This window comes from Rutidosis leptorrhynchoides, chromosome 3 (assembly GCF_046630445.1).
Source record: "Rutidosis leptorrhynchoides isolate AG116_Rl617_1_P2 chromosome 3, CSIRO_AGI_Rlap_v1, whole genome shotgun sequence".
NCBI classification, from domain to species: domain Eukaryota; kingdom Viridiplantae; phylum Streptophyta; class Magnoliopsida; order Asterales; family Asteraceae; genus Rutidosis; species Rutidosis leptorrhynchoides.
In genome coordinates, this window is record NC_092335.1 from 23,503,927 (window position 1) to 23,525,908 (window position 21,982).

At 33.6% G+C, this 21,982-nt stretch overlaps 2 long non-coding RNA genes across 3 annotated transcripts; one reads left to right on the forward strand and one right to left on the reverse strand.

Moving 5' to 3' along the window:
- Positions 1 to 976: 976 nt before the first annotated feature.
- LOC139895848 (uncharacterized) lies at positions 977 to 3,858 on the reverse strand. 2 transcript variants are annotated; one of them, XR_011776050.1, is made up of 3 exons: positions 3,765 to 3,858; positions 3,490 to 3,674; positions 977 to 3,313 (listed from the first exon to the last, which is right to left on the reverse strand). It is a non-coding gene; the product is annotated as an uncharacterized lncRNA (long non-coding RNA). The 2 variants fall into 2 exon arrangements; XR_011776049.1 differs by having other exon boundaries at positions 977 to 3,364.
- A 16,022-nt stretch (positions 3,859 to 19,880) lies between these two features.
- Positions 19,881 to 21,258, forward strand: LOC139895849 (uncharacterized). The gene is made up of 3 exons (XR_011776051.1): positions 19,881 to 20,063; positions 20,399 to 20,433; positions 20,944 to 21,258. It is a non-coding gene; the product is annotated as an uncharacterized lncRNA (long non-coding RNA).
- The last annotated feature ends 724 nt before the right edge of the window (positions 21,259 to 21,982 follow it).

Consider the following 21,982-nt stretch of genomic DNA (forward strand, 5'->3'; position numbering starts at 1 on the left):
ATTGTTAAACTTAAATATTGTTAATTATATACTTTAAATGTCTCCTGTCGTCACTGTTCCGGACTGTTTTTACCATTCCTGACTGCTGCTTTTGGTATTTAGATTTGTCTCTATAAATTATGAACACTAAAAACGAAATCGTTAAAATTCCACTTTTTAAACATGTTTTGAATAAAAAATGTAAATTTTAGTACCTAAGGACTCTTATTTTTTGATCGGAATATGTTATTGTTCGATGTCCTGCCTCATGCTTTGAAGGTGCCAGTTTGGTTGGGAAAACAATGTGATATTAATTCATATTAGTTGATTGATAATTGGCATTTTTCATACGTACTAGTTAATTGTGGCAAGCAGCTGATTGAATGGGTTAAAGGGTTGTGAAAGGTCAAATGTGAACATAAGATGTTTTTATCAAAAAGTGAGGACCAACATATCTTACTATTTTTTGATCACATATTAGTAATTTTAGTAAATGATATGCATTCATCAACGTTACCGTTGTCCTAAAACTAAGATACGTTTATAGTTGTTCATCTTGTACAATCAAAAGATTTAGGTAAAATTGAGAACCATTTGTTTAGCTCTCCTCATCTCTTTAATACCCTTTTGTTGCAACTGTAGCATTTAAAACTCTATCCATTAATTGATGTAATATTATTCTTTTGCTTGCTGAATGCTACTGCTGGGGAAATGGGTCAAAAGGGTTGGAAGTCGCCCGAACTTTTGAAAGAGTAATTCTATATATGTATAATTAATGCATGCAACTACAGTATGTCAATTTTGTTATTTTAGAAACTTTCTGAAGACATTATACTACACTGAATACCATAGTAAACTTCATTCGCACAAAACTTCTAAATTGGTTTGTTTCCTTCATCCTATAATTTTCCCAAACATTTTCCTTTACATATAGTTGCAGATTGACAAACTGTGATAAACGTAATGCTCATTGAAAGATACCTCTCATTACATATTGTTGCAGATTGACAAACTGTGATAAACGTAATGCTCATTTATACAATATGTTATATAAAAAGGTTTAAATGAGTCACAAATTGCCCGCCGCGAAGCACCGGTAACCTAAATCTAGTTTGATCTTATTTCCGTAAAAAGGTATATTTTATATTATTCTCATCTACAATCCACATACAATTATAGTACTTGCACTTAGCGAGAGGTACACTTCTTTTTAATTGGAAAAAAAGATAAATGACTTTATAATCCGTAATTAGTTTAGCATGGACTTCTGTATTATTATTGTTCACATATGGAAGCCTTATGTCCCACAATGCAACATATCTCCAAACAACAACAGTTTTAGCATGGCTTTCTTCATGAAACCAAACAACCAGAAAAACAACAGCCAAGTAGACTGCATGTGGTAATTCTGACCCAAAACATTAGAAACCACACAATCTTGACACAAATCTAAGCTTTTTAACTTTCATGTTTTACACCAAGATTACAAATAACCAGATCAAGATAGCAGTTATCCAAACATCAACTCTCAGTTTGAAAAAAAAAAAAGCCACAATAATTAACAGCCCTATCAACATGGTAACTACCCAGTTTACTCTTTAAGCTCCAAGGAAAACTAAGACTGACAAATATAGTAACTAGCATCTGAATACAAATATTGCATGTGATAATCACTGCCAAGACAGAATATGCAACCAAATAAAACTTCTAGATTGGCTTGGGCAACCACTTTTTCTTTAAGGTCTCAATTTAGAATTCCTGCTTATGAAGCTGAGACGAACGAAGTTCTAACCTTCGTTGCATTTCTGTCGTCTTCATCCGCTCTTACCTCATTGTCGTCTTCATCCGCTCTTACTTCATTGTCGCCTTCATCCGCTCTTGCCTCATTGTCGCCTTCATCCGCTATTGCTTCATTGTCGAACACATTCATCTTATTAATTTGATATTGCATAATTTTAACATCACACTCACAACTGTACACAATCGCTTTAATTTCCTCATCACACTTCAATTTCTCAGCCTCCTCATTAAGCATATTTAATTTTTCTAACTTTTCTTCATATGACTTCGACCTTCTAAAAGCCCGAACGTTACAATCTTCTAGTTCAGCTTTTCCATTTTTGATGTAAGTTCCTGAATATCTTCATAAAAATTTCTTTTTCTTCAAGAGAACGAGCCATATTCCAATCGATCTTAGGTAGGTCTTCCATTATTTCATTTGTATGGCAACCTGAAAGGATCAAAACTTTTAATCTCCGCTAAATATATACATCCATAACAAACTAAACAACTTTTTACATGTAATGTGATCCATAAATTAATAAATTTAAAATAACCTTGTTACCTATCTACTTCTTAGCATTTGTGTTAAAAACACTTGCTAAGGTAAAAATTGTGCATAAGTAACGAGATTATTTTTAATTTATTAATTAATGGATCACATTACATGTAAAAAGTTCTTTAGTTTGTTATGGATGTATATATTTAGCGGAGATTAAAAGTTTTTATCCTTTCAGGTTGCTATACAAATTAAATAATGGAAGACCTACCTAAGATCGATTAGAATATGGCTCGTTCTCCCGAAGAAAAAGAAATTTTTTATGAAGATATTAAGGAACTTATATCAAAAATGGAAGCTGAACTAGAAAATTGTAACGTACGGGCTTTGAGAAGGTTGAAGTCATATGAAGAGAAGTTGGAAAAATTAAATATGCTTAATAAGGAGGCTGAGAAATTGAAGTGTGATGAGGAAATTAAAGCGATTGTGTACAATTGTGAGTGTGATGTTAAATTATGCAATATCAAATTAATAAGATAAATGTGTTTGACAATGAGGTAATAGCAGATGAAGGCGACAATGAGGTAAAAGCGGATGAAGGCAACAATGAGGTAAAAGTGGATGAAGGCAACAATGAGGTAAGAGCGGATGAACAGATAGAAATGCAACGAAGGTTAGAACTATGTTCGTCTAAGCTTCATAAGCAGGAATTCCAAATTGAGACCTTAAAGAAAAAGTGGTTGCCCAAGCCAATTTAGAAGTTTTATTTGGTTGCATATTCTGTCTTGGGCAGTGATTACCACATGCATAATTCTGGTGCAATATTTGTATTCAGATAGCTAGTTACTATATTTGTTATTGTCTTAGCTTTCCTTGGAGCTTAAAAAAAAAAAAAAACAGGGGTATTAGGCATGGTTAAAAGCTTTGATTTTTGATATAAGTTCCTTACCTCCACCACCCATTCCTTCTTTCAAGGCATCCTCACCATACTGATCATATATCTCACCCTTCTCTGGGTCACTCAAAAACCTCATATGCTTGGGCAATCTCCTTGAACTAGATTATAGACACCAACTTACAAACATAAGACAAATCATCATCTTGATACTGACAACACGTACATCAATAATACATCAATACAACATTATTAATCAAGTAGCATCTTAATTCTAGCAAAGAAATCTGTTTTGTAAAATAATTGATAAAATTAGGGTTAGGGTTAGGGTTAGTACCTTCTCAGGGTCGCCACCCTTTTTAGGATGATTTTTATTAGCAGCTTTCCGATAAGCTTCTTTTAAATCATCTTGTGAAGCACTATTAGGGACACCGAGGATCTCGTAATATTTCGTATTACCGCTCTTTTTCTGCGCTCTTCCAAACATCTTCCTATTCGATCTTTTAACACTCAATTACAAAACTGTTTGAAAACATATCAGATTCAGTAACTGGTACCACTGCATATACGTACGGAATTATGTAAGGAATATTTATAAATAGCGAATTATACCTGCGAAAAAAGTAGATCGGGAATAGGAAGACCTGACTTGTGTTGTAGTGTTCGGCGAAAGAGAGAGAAAGGAAAAAGAAGTTTGGGAACTTGGTTTAGAATAATGTTAGATGATGTTGTAAATTTTGAGGAGGTCGATATGGACGGTCCAGATTGTTTTCATCTCCTGCTGAAATAAACGATCCATATTCCTATCCCTATAATCTCTACGATATCTCAACAAACTTGAAACTTGCAAAACATTAAGAACTTCATAAGGAAAAGGCGATTTATTTATAATGGATGGCGAACCTGGATGGACAAAGAGACCATAACCGTGTTACTACAACGTTGCAGATGTTTACAGTAAGTAAATTCCATTTGTTTAAAAAAAAAAAAAATTAAATTACAAACGAGATATATTGACAACTCCAATTTTACGTAAATTACACTTCCAACACAGCAGTAAAACCTTTTGTCGAAGTTCTTTGATGTCCTTGAAATTCGATACCCGAGTGATTTCCACAAACACAATAGACACTCATGGAATTAGATGTGAGTTTGAATTGCTTGAATTTGATGCTTTAGTATGTGAAATCGATTAGGGTTTATGTCAATTTGTAGGTGGTAATCGTTTAAAATAAAGGGTGAATGGTCACGTGTAGATCACATGTTGTATACTTAATGGATAGTTAACAAAAGTTAGTATGAGGAACTACTTTGAGACGTTTTTATGCATTTAAGGATGAAAACTGCAACTTTGTAAAAATATGGACTAAAACTGACAAACACATTGACAATTTTGGTAATTTAGTCTACTTTTGGATGTATCCGTTACAAATATACATTAACATGTTTTATTTTACAATATGTAATTACATTTTTATGATGGATATATCGAAAGGTGTATTTCATTTATCATTACCCGAAACAAATACGCAGAACAAGTTCAAAACATCGTCATATATTTACGGATCTTTAAATGTTTTATCTTCTAAAATTGAGAACCGTTCGGTAAAATAGTGGTCAGGATATCATAAATGATAATTTAAAAGGTCGCACCTGAAATGTCCCGTTCTTATTGATTAAAAACGTTCCATATTAATTGATTTCGTTGCGAGGTTTTGACCTCTATATGAGACGTTTTTCAAAGACTGCATTCATTTTAAAACAAACCATAACCTTTATTTCATCAATAAAGGCTTAAAAAGCTTTACGTAGATTATCAAATAATGATAATCTAAAATATCCTGTTTACACACGACCATTACATAATGGTTTACAATACAAATATGTTACAACAAAATAAGTTTCTTGAATGCAGTTTTTACACAATATCATACAAGCATGGACTCCAAATCTCGTCCTTATTTAAGTATGCGACAGCGGAAGCTCTTAATAATCACCTGAGAATAAACATGCTTAAAACGTCAACAAAAATGTTGGTGAGTTATAGGTTTAACCTATATATATCAAATCATAATAATAGACCACAAGATTTCATATTTCAATACACATCCCATACATAGAGATAAAAATCATTCATATGGTGAACACCTGGTAACCGACATTAACAAGATGCATATATAAGAATATCCCCATCATTCCGGGACACCCTTCGGATATGATATAAATTTCGAAGTACTAAAGCATCCGGTACTTTGGATGGGGTTTGTTAGGCCCAATAGATCTATCTTTAGGATTCGCGTCAATTAGGGTGTCTGTTCCCTAATTCATAGATTACCAGACTTAATAAAAAGGGGCATATTCGATTTCGATAATTCAACCATAGAATGTAGTTTCACGTACTTGTGTCTATTTTGTAAATCATTTATAAAACCTGCATGTATTCTCATCCCAAAAATATTAGATTTTAAAAATGGGACTATAACTCACTTTCACAGATTTTTACTTCGTCGGGAAGTAAGACTTGGCCACTGGTTGATTCACGAACCTATAACAATATATACATATATATCAAAGTATGTTCAAAATATATTTACAACACTTTTAATATATTTTGATGTTTTAAGTTTATTAAGTCAGCTGTCCTCGTTAGTAACCTACAACTAGTTGTCCACAGTTAGATGTACAGAAATAAATCGATAAATATTATCTTGAATCAATCCACGACCCAGTGTATACGTATCTCAGTATTGATCACAACTCAAACTATATATATTTTGGAATCAACCTCAACCCTGTATAGCTAACTCCAACATTCACATATAGAGTGTCTATGGTTGTTCCGAAATATATATAGATGTGTCGACATGATAGGTCGAAACATTGTATACGTGTCTATGGTATCTCAAGATTACATAATATATAATACAAGTTGATTAAGTTATGGTTGGAATAGATTTGTTACCAATTTTCACGTAGCTAAAATGAGAAAAATTATCCAATCTTGTTTTACCCATAACTTCTTCATTTTAAATCCGTTTTGAGTGAATCAAATTGCTATGGTTTCATATTGAACTCTATTTTATGAATCTAAACAAAAAAAATATAGGTTTCTAGTCGGAAAAATAAGTTACAAGTCGTTTTTGTAAAGGTAGTCATTTCAGTCGAAAGAACGACGTCTAGATGACCATTTTAGAAAACATACTTCCACTTTGAGTTTAACCATAATTTTTGGATATAGTTTCATGTTAATAATAAAAATCATTTTCTCAGAATAACAACTTTTAAATCAAAGTTTATCATAGTTTTTAATTAACTAACCCAAAACAGCCCGCGGTGTTACTACGACGGCGTAAATCCGGTTTTACGGTGTTTTTCGTGTTTCCAGGTTTTAAATCATTAAGTTAGCATATCATATAGATATAGAACATGTGTTTAGTTGATTTTAAAAGTCAAGTTAGAAGGATTAACTTTTGTTTGCGAACAAGTTTAGAATTAACTAAACTATGTTCTAGTGATTACAAGTTTAAACCTTCGAATAAGATAGCTTTATATATATGAATCGAATGATGTTATGAACATCATTACTACCTTAAGTTCCTTGGATGAACCTACTGGAAAAGAGAAAAATGGATCTAGCTTCAATGGATCCTTGGATGGCTCAAAGTTCTTGAAGCAAAATCATGACACGAAAACAAGTTCAAGTAAGATCATCACTTGAAATAAGATTGTTATAGTTATAGAAATTGAACCAAAGTTTGAATATGATTATTACCTTGTATTAGAATGATAACCTACTGTAAGAAACAAAGATTTCTTGAGGTTGGATGATCACCTTACAAGATTGGAAGTGAGCTAGCAAACTTGAAAGTATTCTTGATTTTATGAAACTAGAACTTTTGGAATTTATGAAGAACACTTAGAACTTGAAGATAGAACTTGAGAGAATTCAATTAGATGAAGAAAATTGAAGAATGAAAGTGTTTGTAGGTGTTTTTGGTCGTTGGTGTATGGATTAGATATAAAGGATATGTAATTTTGTTTTCATGTAAATAAGTCATGAATGATTACTCATATTTTTGTAATCTTATGAGATATTTCATGCTAGTTGCCAAATGATGGTTCCCACATGTGTTAGGTGACTCACATGGGCTGCTAAGAGCTGATCATTGGAGTGTATATACCAATAGTACATACATCTAAAAGCTGTGTATTGTACGAGTACGAATACGGGTGCATACGAGTAGAATTGTTGATGAAACTGAACGAGAATGTAATTGTAAGCATTTTTGTTAAGTAGAAGTATTTTGATAAGTGTATTTAAGTCTTTCAAAAGTGTATAAATACATATTAAAACACTACATGCATATACATTTTAACTGAGTCGTTAAGTCATCGTTAGTCGTTACATGTAAGTGTTGTTTTGAAACCTTTAGGTTAATGATCTTGTTAAATGTTGTTAACCCAATGTTTATAATAACAAAAGAGATTTTAAATTATTATATTATCATGATATTATGATGTACGAATATCTCTTAATATGATATATATACATTAAATGTCGTTACAACGATAAACGTTACATATATGTCTCCTTTCAAAATCATTAAGTTAGTAGTCTTGTTTTTACATATGTAGTTCATTGTTAATATAATTAATGATATGTTTACTTATCATAATATCATGTTAACTATATATATAACCATATATATGTCATCATATAGTTTTTTACAAGTTTTAACGTTCGTGAATCACCGGTCAACTTGGGTGGTCAATCGTCTATATGAAACCTATTTCAATTAATCAAGTCTTAACAAGTTTGATTGCTTAACATGTTGGAAACATTTAATCATGTAAACATCAATCTCAATTAATATATATAAACATGGAAAAGTTCGGGTCACTACAGTACCTACCCGTTAAATAAATTTCGTCCCGAAATTTTAAGCTGTTGAAGGTGTTGACGAATCTTCTGGAAATAGATGCGGGTATTTCTTCTTCATCTGATCTTCACGCTCCCAGGTGAACTCGGGTCCTCTACGAGCATTCCATCGAACCTTAACAATTGGTATCTTGTTTTGCTTAAGTCTTTTAACCTCACGATCCATTATTTCGACGGGTTCTTCGATGAATTGAAGTTTTTCGTTGATTTGGATTTCATCTAACGGAATAGTGAGATCTTCTTTAGCAAAACATTTCTTTAAATTCGAGACGTGGAAAGTGTTATGTACAGCCGCGAGTTGTTGAGGTAACTCTAGTCGGTAAGCTACTGGTCCAACACGATCAATAATCTTGAATGGTCCAATATACCTTGGATTTAATTTTCCTCGTTTACCAAATCGAACAACGCCTTTCCAAGGTGCAACTTTTAGCATGACCATCTCTCCAATTTCAAATTCTATATCTTTTCTTTTAATGTCAGCGTAGCTCTTTTGTCGACTTTGGGCGGTTTTCAACCGTTGTTGAATTTGGATGATCTTCTCGGTAGTTTCTTGTATAATCTCCGGACCCGTAATCTGTCTATCCCCCACTTCACTCCAACAAATCGGAGACCTGCACTTTCTACCATAAAGTGCTTCAAACGGCGCCATCTCAATGCTTGAATGGTAGCTGTTGTTGTAGGAAAATTCTGCTAACGGTAGATGTCGATCCCAACTGTTTCCGAAATCAATAACACATGCTCGTAGCATGTCTTCAAGCGTTTGTATCGTCCTTTCGCTCTGCCCATCAGTTTGTGGATGATAGGCAGTACTCATGTCTAGACGAGTTCCTAATGCTTGCTGTAATGTCTGCCAAAATCTTGAAATAAATCTGCCATCCCTATCAGAGATAATAGAGATTGGTATTCCATGTCTGGAGACGACTTCCTTCAAATACAGTCGTGCTAACTTCTCCATCTTGTCATCTTCTCTTATTGGTAGGAAGTGTGCTGATTTGGTGAGACGATCAACTATTACCCAAATAGTATCAAAACCACTTGCAGTCCTTGGCAATTTAGTGATGAAATCCATGGTAATGTTTTCCCATTTCCATTCCGGGATTTCGGGTTGTTGAAGTAGACCTGATGGTTTCTGATGCTCAGCTTTGACCTTAGAACACGTCAAACATTCTCCTACGTATTTAGCAACATCGGCTTTCATACCCGGCCACCAAAAATGTTTCTTGAGATCCTTGTACATCTTCCCCGTTCCAGGATGTATTGAGTATCTGGTTTTATGAGCTTCTCTAAGTACCATTTCTCTCATATCTCCAAATTTTGGTACCCAAATCCTTTCAGCCCTATACCGGGTTCCGTCTTCCCGAATATTAAGATGCTTCTCCGATCCTTTGGGTATTTCATCCTTTAAATTTCCCTCTTTTAAAACTCCTTGTTGCGCCTCCTTTATTTGAGTAGTAATGTTATTATGAATCATTATATTCATAGATTTTACTCGAATGGGTTCTCTGTCCTTCCTGCTCAAGGCATCGGCTACCACATTTGCCTTCCCCGGGTGGTAACGAATCTCAAAGTCGTAATCATTCAATAATTCAATCCACCTACGCTGCCTCATATTCAGTTGTTTCTGATTAAATATGTGTTGAAGACTTTTGTGGTCGGTATATATAATACTTTTGACCCCATATAAGTAGTGCCTCCAAGTCTTTAATGCAAAAACAACCGCGCCTAATTCCAAATCATGCGTCGTATAATTTTGTTCATGAATCTTCAATTGTCTAGACGCATAAGCAATCACCTTCGTTCGTTGCATTAATACACAACCGAGACCTTGCTTTGATGCGTCACAATAAATCACAAAATCATCATTCCCTTCAGGCAATGACAATATAGGTGCCGTAGTTAGCTTTTTCTTCAATAACTGAAACGCTTTCTCTTGTTCATCATTCCATTCAAATTTCTTCCCTTTATGCGTTAATGCAGTCAAGGGTTTTGCTATTCTGGAAAAGTCTTGGATGAACCTTCTGTAGTAACCAGCTAGTCCTAAAAACTGGCGTATGTGTTTCGGAGTTTTCGGGGTTTCCCACTTTTCAACAGTTTCTATCTTTGCCGGATCCACCTTAATACCTTCTTTGTTCACTATGTGACCGAGGAATTGAACTTCTTCCAACCAAAATGCACACTTTGAAAACTTAGCGTACAATTCTTCCTTCCTCAATACTTCTAATACCTTTCTCAAATGTTCACCGTGTTCTTGGTCATTCTTTGAGTAAATAAGTATGTCATCAATGAAAACAATGACAAACTTGTCAAGGTATGGTCCACACACTCGGTTCATAAGGTCCATGAACACAGCTGGTGCATTAGTTAAACCAAACGGCATGACCATAAACTCGTAATGACCGTAACGTGTTCTGAAAGCAGTCTTTGGAATATCATCTTCTTTCACCCGCATTTGATGATACCCGGAACGTAAGTCAATCTTTGAATAAACAGACGAGCCTTGTAGTTGATCAAATAAGTCGTCGATTCTCGGTAGTGGGTAGCGGTTCTTGATGGTAAGTTTGTTCAACTCTCGGTAGTCGATACACAACCTGAATGTACCATCTTTCTTCTTGACAAACAAAACAGGAGCTCCCCACGGTGATGTGCTTGGTCGAATGAAACCACGCTCTAAAAGTTCTTGTAATTGGCTTTGCAGTTCTTTCATCTCGCTGGGTGCGAGTCTGTAAGGAGCACGAGCTATTTGTGCAGCTCCTGGTACAAGATCTATTTGAAATTCAACGGATCGATGTGGGGGTAATCCCGGTAATTCTTTCGGAAATACATCGGGAAATTCTTTTGCAATGGGAACATCATTGATGCTCTTTTCTTCAGTTTGTACTTTCTCGACGTGTGCTAGAACAGCATAGCAACCTTTTCTTATTAGTTTTTGTGCCTTCAAATTACTAATAAGATGTAGCTTCGTGTTGCCCTTTTCTCCGTACACCATTAAGGGTTTTCCTTTTTCTCGTATAATGCGAATTGCATTTTTGTAACAAACGATCTCTGCTTTCACTTCTTTCAACCAGTCCATACCGATTATCACATCAAAACTCCCTAACTCTACTGGTATCAAATCAATCTTAAATGTTTCGCTAACCAGTTTAATTTCTCGATTCCGACATATATTATCTGCTGAAATTAATTTACCATTTGCTAATTCGAGTAAAAATTTACTATCCAAAGGCGTCAATGGACAACTTAATTTAGCACAAAAATCTCTACTCATATAGCTTCTATCCGCACCCGAATCAAATAAAACGTAAGCAGATTTATTGTCAATAAGAAACGTACCCGTAACAAGCTCCGGGTCTTCCTGTGCCTCTACCGCATTAATATTGAAAACTCTTCCACGGCCTTGTCCATTCGTGTTCTCCTGGTTCGGGCAATTTCTAATAATGTGGCCTGGTTTTCCACATTTATAACAAACTACATTGGCATAACTTGCTCCGACACTACTTGCTCCGCCATTACTCGTTCCGACACCATTTGTTCCTTTCGTTCTATTAACCCCTGGTCCGTAGACCTCACACTTCGCCGCGCTATGACCATTTCTTTTACACTTGTTGCAAAATTTGGTGCAGAACCCCGAGTGATTCTTTTCACACCTTTGGCATAGTTGCTTCTGATTGTTGTTGTTGTTGTTGTTGTTGTTGTTGTTGGGCCGTTTGTTGTAGTTGCGATTGATGTTGCGATTGTTGGGATAATTGTTGCGATTATTGTTGTAATTGCTGTTGTTGTTGTATTGGTGATTCTTATCACCGTTTTCCTCCCACTTTCTTTTGACTTGCTTCACATTGGCCTCTTCAGCAGTCTGTTCTTTAATTCTTTCTTCAATCTGGTTCACTAGTTTGTGAGCCATTCTACATGCCTGTTGTATGGAGGCGGGCTCGTGTGAACTTATATCTTCTTGGATTCTTTCCGGTAATCCTTTCACAAACGCGTCGATCTTCTCTTCCTCATCTTCGAATGCTCCCGGACACAATAGGCACAATTCTGTGAATCGTCTTTCGTACGTGGTAATATCAAATCCTTGGGTTCGTAACCCTCTAAGTTCTGTCTTGAGCTTATTGACCTCGGTTCTGGGACGGTACTTCTCGTTCATCAAGTGCTTGAATGCTGACCACGGTAGTGCGTACGCATCATCTTGTCCCACTTGCTCTAGATAGGTATTCCACCATGTTAACGCAGAACCTGTGAAGGTATGCGTAGCGTACTTCACTTTGTCCTCTTCAGTACACTTACTTATGGCAAACACCGATTCAACCTTCTCGGTCCACCGTTTCAATCCGATCGGTCCTTCGGTTCCATCAAATTCCAAAGGTTTGCAGGCAGTGAATTCTTTGTAGGTGCATCCTACACGATTTCCTGTACTGCTAGATCCAAGGTTATTGTTGGTATGTAGCGCAGCCTGTACTGCGGCTATGTTTGAAGCTAGAAAAGTACGGAATTCCTCTTCATTCATATTCACGGTGTGTCGAGTAGTCGGTGCCATTTCCTTCAAAATAGTTAAATGGAACAAGTTAATCATACAGAATATTAAGAGTAGTTAATAGTATTTCGTAGCATAATATGAACTCATTTATAAAAGCTTTTTCTTCATATTAGCGTTTTATAAGTTTAAATTCGGGTAGTACCTACCCGTTAAGTTCATACTTAGTAGCTAATATACAATTCAACTACTACAATTCTATATGAAAAACTGATTATAATAATATTTCGCGTTCAAACTTTTATACAATATTTTACAAACTTACAATACCGCTTATTTTACATAAAGCATGAAATATAGCACACAATAACTTTGATACAAGATAGTTGTGAAGACAATTCTAGCTAGTACACAAGTCGTTCAGCAAAGGCAATAAAGACACGTAATTCATACGTCCAGAAACAAGTCATGCATTCTGGTTTTACTAGGACTACTTCCCATCCTTGGTCTTGTGCAACATAACCGTTATGGCCGTTGATAAGACAGCGTGTTGTAACGTCATCAAAGGGACGAGGGTTACGTAATGTCCAACAGTCCCGTAATAATCTAAAAACCTCATTTCTTACCCCAATTACCGACTCCGTCACTTGTGGAAACGTTTTGTTTAATAGTTGTAGCCCGATGTTCTTGTTCTCACTTTGGTGAGAAGCGAACATTACTAATCCGTAAGCATAACATGCTTCTTTATGTTGCATGTTAGCCGCTTTTTCTAAATCACGAAGTCCAATATTCGGATATATTGAGTCAAAATAATTTCTTAACCCGTTGCGTAAAATAGCATTTGGGTTCCCCGCAATATATGCGTCAAAGTAAACACATCGTAACTTATGGGTTTCCCAATGTGATATCCCCCATCTTTCAAATGAAAGTCTCTTATAAACCAAGACATTCTTGGAACGTTCTTCGAATGTCTTACAAACTGATCTCGCCTTAAATAGTTGTGCCGAAGAATTCTGGCCGACTCTAGACAAGATTTCATCAATCATGTCTCCGGGTAGGTCTCTTAAAATATTGGGTTGTCTATCCATTTTGTGTTTTTAAACTGTAAAATAGACAAGAGTTAGATTCATAAAAAAATACTTATTAATACAAGCAATTTTTACATATATCATAAAGCATAAGAACACTATATTACATATATTACACCACACGAATACAACTATCTTATTCCGACTCGCTCGTTTCTTCTTCTTCGGTTTTGGTTCGTTTTGCCAAGTTTCTAGGGATATATGATGTTCCCCTAATACGAGCCGTCGTTGTCCACATTGGTTTAGAAAAACCTGGTGGTTTAGAGGTTCCCGGGTCATTGTTACAACTTAAGGACTTCGGGGGTTGACGATACATATAAAGTTCATCGGGGTTGGAATTAGATTTCTCTATTTTTATGCCCTTTCCCTTATTATTTTCTTTTGCCTTTTTAAATTCAGTTGAGGTAATTTCTATAACATCATCGGAATTCTCGTCGGAATCCGATTCATCGGAGAATTGGTAATCCTCCCAATATTTTGCTTCCTTGGCGGAAACACCATTGACCATAATTAACTTTGGTCGGTTGGTTGAGGATTTTCTTTTACTTAACCGTTTTATTATTTCCCCCACCGGTTCTATTTCTTCATCCGGTTCCGATTCTTCTTCCGGTTCTGATTATTCTTCCGGTTCCGACTCTTCTTCCGGTTCCTCTTCGGGAACTTGTGAATCAGTCCACAAATCATTCCAATTTACATTTGACTCTTCATTATTATTAGGTGAGTCAATGGGACTTGTTCTAGAGGTAGACATCTATCACATAATATCAAACACGTTAAGAGATTAATATATCACATAATATTCATATGTTAAAAATATATAGTTTCCAACAAAAATGTTAAGCAATCATTTTTAAAGAAAACACGGTCGAAGTCCAGACTCACTAATGCATCCTAACAAACTCGATAAGACACACTAATGCAAATTTTCTGGTTCTCTAAGACCAACGCTCGGATACCAACTGAAATGTCCCGTTCTTATTGATTAAAAACGTTCCATATTAATTGATTTCGTTGCGAGGTTTTGACCTCTATATGAGACGTTTTTCAAAGACTGCATTCATTTTAAAACAAACCATAACCTTTATTTCATCAATAAAGGCTTAAAAAGCTTTACGTAGATTATCAAATAATGATAATCTAAAATATCCTGTTTACACACGACCATTACATAATGGTTTACAATACAAATATGTTACAACAAAATAAGTTTCTTGAATGCAGTTTTTACACAATATCATACAAGCATGGACTCCAAATCTCGTCCTTATTTAAGTATGCGACAGCGGAAGCTCTTAATAATCACCTGAGAATAAACATGCTTAAAACGTCAACAAAAATGTTGGTGAGTTATAGGTTTAACCTATATATATCAAATCATAATAATAGACCACAAGATTTCATATTTCAATACACATCCCATACATAGAGATAAAAATCATTCATATGGTGAACACCTGGTAACCGACATTAACAAGATGCATATATAAGAATATCCCCATCATTCCGGGACACCCTTCGGATATGATATAAATTTCGAAGTACTAAAGCATCCGGTACTTTGGATGGGGTTTGTTAGGCCCAATAGATCTATCTTTAGGATTCGCGTCAATTAGGGTGTCTGTTCCCTAATTCATAGATTACCAGACTTAATAAAAAGGGGCATATTCGATTTCGATAATTCAACCATAGAATGTAGTTTCACGTACTTGTGTCTATTTTGTAAATCATTTATAAAACCTGCATGTATTCTCATCCCAAAAATATTAGATTTTAAAAATGGGACTATAACTCACTTTCACAGATTTTTACTTCGTCGGGAAGTAAGACTTGGCCACTGGTTGATTCACGAACCTATAACAATATATACATATATATCAAAGTATGTTCAAAATATATTTACAACACTTTTAATATATTTTGATGTTTTAAGTTTATTAAGTCAGCTGTCCTCGTTAGTAACCTACAACTAGTTGTCCACAGTTAGATGTACAGAAATAAATCGATAAATATTATCTTGAATCAATCCACGACCCAGTGTATACGTATCTCAGTATTGATCACAACTCAAACTATATATATTTTGGAATCAACCTCAACCCTGTATAGCTAACTCCAACATTCACATATAGAGTGTCTATGGTTGTTCCGAAATATATATAGATGTGTCGACATGATAGGTCGAAACATTGTATACGTGTCTATGGTATCTCAAGATTACATAATATATAATACAAGTTGATTAAGTTATGGTTGGAATAGATTTGTTACCAATTTTCACGTAGCTAAAATGAGAAAAATTATCCAATCTTGTTTTACCCATAACTTCTTCATTTTAAATCCGTTTTGAGTGAATCAAATTGCTATGGTTTCATATTGAACTCTATTTTATGAATCTAAACAAAAAAAATATAGGTTTCTAGTCGGAAAAATAAGTTACAAGTCGTTTTTGTAAAGGTAGTCATTTCAGTCGAAAGAACGACGTCTAGATGACCATTTTAGAAAACATACTTCCACTTTGAGTTTAACCATAATTTTTGGATATAGTTTCATGTTAATAATAAAAATCATTTTCTCAGAATAACAACTTTTAAATCAAAGTTTATCATAGTTTTTAATTAACTAACCCAAAACAGCCCGCGGTGTTACTACGACGGCGTAAATCCGGTTTTACGGTGTTTTTCGTGTTTCCAGGTTTTAAATCATTAAGTTAGCATATCATATAGATATAGAACATGTGTTTAGTTGATTTTAAAAGTCAAGTTAGAAGGATTAACTTTTGTTTGCGAACAAGTTTAGAATTAACTAAACTATGTTCTAGTGATTACAAGTTTAAACCTTCGAATAAGATAGCTTTATATATATGAATCGAATGATGTTATGAACATCATTACTACCTTAAGTTCCTTGGATGAACCTACTGGAAAAGAGAAAAATGGATCTAGCTTCAATGGATCCTTGGATGGCTCAAAGTTCTTGAAGCAAAATCATGACACGAAAACAAGTTCAAGTAAGATCATCACTTGAAATAAGATTGTTATAGTTATAGAAATTGAACCAAAGTTTGAATATGATTATTACCTTGTATTAGAATGATAACCTACTGTAAGAAACAAAGATTTCTTGAGGTTGGATGATCACCTTACAAGATTGGAAGTGAGCTAGCAAACTTGAAAGTATTCTTGATTTTATGAAACTAGAACTTTTGGAATTTATGAAGAACACTTAGAACTTGAAGATAGAACTTGAGAGAATTCAATTAGATGAAGAAAATTGAAGAATGAAAGTGTTTGTAGGTGTTTTTGGTCGTTGGTGTATGGATTAGATATAAAGGATATGTAATTTTGTTTTCATGTAAATAAGTCATGAATGATTACTCATATTTTTGTAATCTTATGAGATATTTCATGCTAGTTGCCAAATGATGGTTCCCACATGTGTTAGGTGACTCACATGGGCTGCTAAGAGCTGATCATTGGAGTGTATATACCAATAGTACATACATCTAAAAGCTGTGTATTGTACGAGTACGAATACGGGTGCATACGAGTAGAATTGTTGATGAAACTGAACGAGAATGTAATTGTAAGCATTTTTGTTAAGTAGAAGTATTTTGATAAGTGTATTTAAGTCTTTCAAAAGTGTATAAATACATATTAAAACACTACATGCATATACATTTTAACTGAGTCGTTAAGTCATCGTTAGTCGTTACATGTAAGTGTTGTTTTGAAACCTTTAGGTTAATGATCTTGTTAAATGTTGTTAACCCAATGTTTATAATAACAAAAGAGATTTTAAATTATTATATTATCATGATATTATGATGTACGAATATCTCTTAATATGATATATATACATTAAATGTCGTTATAACGATAAACGTTACATATATGTCTCCTTTCAAAATCATTAAGTTAGTAGTCTTGTTTTTACATATGTAGTTCATTGTTAATATAATTAATGATATGTTTACTTATCATAATATCATGTTAACTATATATATAACCATATATATGTCATCATATAGTTTTTTACAAGTTTTAACGTTCGTGAATCACCGGTCAACTTGGGTGGTCAATCGTCTATATGAAACCTATTTCAATTAATCAAGTCTTAACAAGTTTGATTGCTTAACATGTTGGAAACATTTAATCATGTAAACATCAATCTCAATTAATATATATAAACATGGAAAAGTTCGGGTCACTACAGTACCCTAATTTTGTTGCTTGAAACGTTTGTTGTGTTTTACCTTGAGCTTGAGTTTTTGGTTAGGTCATTTTAGCTAGTTGTTTGGTTCGGCTGTTTATGCTATATATGTAGATGAAACTCAGTAAAGATAGTTAGTTCCAATGTCAGCAAACCCGATTCTGTTTCTTTAATGTAGACGTCGATTCTAAGGATCTTGAATCGTTTGTAACTCGATCTGCAGTTAGAAAACTTCTAAAACAAGGTTAATCGAATAACGGGTCGTATCTAGGTCGAAATAGTCGAACCTAGGGTGATTATCTAGATTAGAACGACTCCTAACTTGGTTATTCGGTGGGTTTGGACGTATGGAATACCTGGAACGAAATATGCACGGCTTAGTTTTCAAAAAATTTTGTTCCAGCTCGAAATGGGGTTGTCAAGCCCGATAGATTTATCCATAGGATTCGCGTTCACCAGTAGAAACCAGTGATTACAGTTACCAGATTAGGGAATATTTTCATTCAACTCATAATGAATAATTTAAATTTATTTCCGCTTGTGTCTAAACGTAAAACAAAAATTTGCATGTAATCTCATCCCAAAAGTACTTTAAAATAGTATGAAAAGTGGGACTATAACTCACTTAACGTAAATGAAGCAACAACACAGAAATGCGAACAATAAATGGTAAAGTAATCAAGAATGACCACAACACCGACCTATAAATAAAGTATGTCGATATAAATAACTAACTTAGGTCAAATCTTAGTATGATAGGTATAGTACTTATTGCAAATAAGCATAGAACAACACTCGGTATGTTTCGGTATGATCAGGACAGCGTATAACACGTACTTTCTAATTTTATAAAGTTTCTATTTTTAGAAGGTTTCCATTTTTGGAAACTTTCTATTTTAGGAAAGCTTCTATTTTAGGAAAGTTTCTATTTTTAGAAATTTTCTATTTTAGAAAAGTTTCTATTTTTAGAAAGTTATTATCTTATGAAAGTTTCCTTAATTAGAAAAGTCAATAAAAGTCAACTAAAAATCAAAGTCAACCGAAAGTCAACTCAAAAGTCAGCCTTGGTCAAACTTAGTCAACATTGAAATTTAAAGTGTAAATTATATTAATAACATAAGTTATAATGTTATTTAAAGTCATACTTGTATAATCATGTCATATCATAAGTTTAATTAAATTAATTTGAATTATCAAGTTAACATAAGTTTTAATGATATAATTAATATAACCTAAATATTTAATTAATTAAATAAATATTAATCATAACATAAGTATTATTAATTAATAATAAATTTTTAATCATATCATAAGTATTATTAATTAATAATGAATTATTAATCATATCATAAGTATTTTAATATAATTATTAAACTATACGTATTTAATAATTAAATTATAATTAAATAATAACTAGACCTTATAATAAATAAATAATTAATATTTATTGTAAGTCTTGATATAATAATCTCATAACATAAGTTTAATACTTATCAAATTAGGGATGGCAATGGATACCCGATCCAGTTGATATTCACCCGATCCATCCGATAATTCGTGGATATGGAGGATCTAAATGGATATAGATATGGATATGGATGAACCGAAATGGATATGGATATGGATATGAATATGGACGAAAAAGTTTCATCCATGGATGAACCCGCTTTCACCCGAAATAATTAAATATATAAATTTATTACTCGAATTAATATCATTTATGTAGTGATATTTCATTGATTATATTCTTCTTGCTTTATATTTTCTCTAAAACTATAAATTTTTTCTTATAATATGTTTTTTTAAAATAATTAAACTATATACTAACTTGCGTAATCATCCTTGTAATCCTATTTAATCCTATTGGCTAGAAGGGTCACTCTTCACTGTTATACTGTACTTTTTTTTTTTTTTTTTTTCCCCTCTTTTGGTTTTACTCTATTATTTGTTCCAGATCGTTCCATCCCAATCCTCAAAGATAGCTGGTATTTCAATTTATAAACATACCCTTACCTATTATCACACCCACTTTTTCCTCACTTTCTCAAACTCTTTCATCAATCTTTCTACCTCTTTCTAAATTTCTTCACACCTAATCACCCTCCCCAATTATCAACTGATGGCGACTTCGCTGGCACAACAGCGATGGCGATGGTGGAAAGGTAAGGAACGGTAGTGAACCAAATCCCACTTTCCTGGAGTTTCTGGTGAGTAACGATTGTTTTCTCCTTTTCTTCTTTTTTTGTTCAGTTTGTTGCTCACACCATATTCTGGTGATTTGTTGCGATTAGAAAGAGGAAATCCTCATATAAAGAATAGGGAAAGCTGAAAAGTTAGGGTTTTGCTTTATTAGTTCCAAGTTATTTTTGATTCATTGTATCACCAAATGTATAATTCGAGGAAATTAAAGACGGTTTATGTTTTTGCTGTTATGGTGACGGCGGTCGTGGTGACGACCGTTGTTCTATTAATTTTGTAAGTGGTTAATTAGTTCAGTTAGTAATGTGTTCTTTCCGTTGTTATTTTCGGTTTGTGAATGTAGGTACCTGCTAAGTTCCATTTTTCGACTTATCAAAGGTAAATATTGTCTTCTTTTCCTTTCTGTATGTATTGTTCTAGGCGGTTGTTGATTGTGTTTTGCGAACACGTATTGTTTTGGTTACGACCTTATAGTGGTAACTTATAACTTGATGCCAAATTGAAAGTGGGTAACAAAAACTCTTATTGCTGAAATCGTAGGAAAGCTGAATGTGGATCTCTTCTGTTCAAGAATTATTATATATAATCTTGAAATAGATATATAATTGTTCTTCTATTGTCATTAGTATAAGGTGGGAAAGGTAAAATATGAAGGGTGATGTCGGCCATTTGGGTCAGCAACCTTAATTAAAGGTTCATGTCCACTTTAATGCTGTTACTTAACGTTGACATTTATAAAGGGGATTGAATATAGTTAGCTTCATTATGACCAACAAGTTCTTCAATCGAATGCCTAACATAAGAATTATACATGCTGGATCAATAACCAAGAGGCTTGAGTCTCTAGAAATGGTGAGACTAATGCAACAATTTGTTTTCAATTTGTAGATGATGAGTTTGATAATTTTCCGAACAGTACAATCCGACCGACTTCATTCATTAATGGTGGCCACTCTCCTCTTCATCTCCAGGTAATGCGCAATTCCTTCGAACTTCAACATGGTTTTTTAAGATTGTGTGGAGAATTTCAGTAGAAATTAAGGTTGAATCATTTTTCATTCTTACATGTTGAATATCTTGAATCTGACTCTGTAAGCTTTTTCACTTTTTTGTCATTTTATTTCTTCTTATTTGCTAAAAAAACTTGACTTTATGTGACATTAGATATTGGTTTACTGGAATACATATGAATTTTTTTGTTTATATGACTTTATTTTGATGTTTCTTTTTATTGTTGTGTTGCAAATCTTTGTAAGAAGAGAGTGTTGATTTGAGTAGTATAGCTGCTAAAAATCTTGACTTTATGCTAAATCGACGTGGGTTTTATGAGATTCATATGGGTTTTATTATTAGTTAGTTCATTTAAAATTTTCTTCTATGGGCTTTGCTAAGTTGTGGAATATAGTTTTGATTTAGGGTTATAGTTACTAAAAATCTTGACTTAAACTGAAATTTAGATCTGGATTCTTTGATTGTTCGAGCTGATTTTGAGGTTTTGTTGATTGTTGAGGATATAGACCTGACTGAGTGTTATTTGATTAGAGTTTATAATATCTCAACTGAGTTTATATGTACATTTAATTAATTTTTTATTTAGGTTATGATAAGCATTCAGATAGAGTAACTTTTGTTTCTTGAAGTTTTGCTTTTAGTTTTTAATGGAACATATGTAACTACAAAACTCATGTAAATGTTAAGCTAATTATTGTGTACTATATAAACAGCAGCAACAACATCAGGTAAAAAAAAATCATCCAAACCTACAACTTGAGGGGTAGTAGGGAAAGAATAGCAAGGACCAATAATTTTTTCAGTTCATTGCGGTTGTTCAAAACTCGCAGCGGAGCGCGAGGCACCAATCTAGTTAAATGTATTTATCGTAATTTGGTGATTTAAATGTGATTCCATATAACTAAAAAGTAAAAAA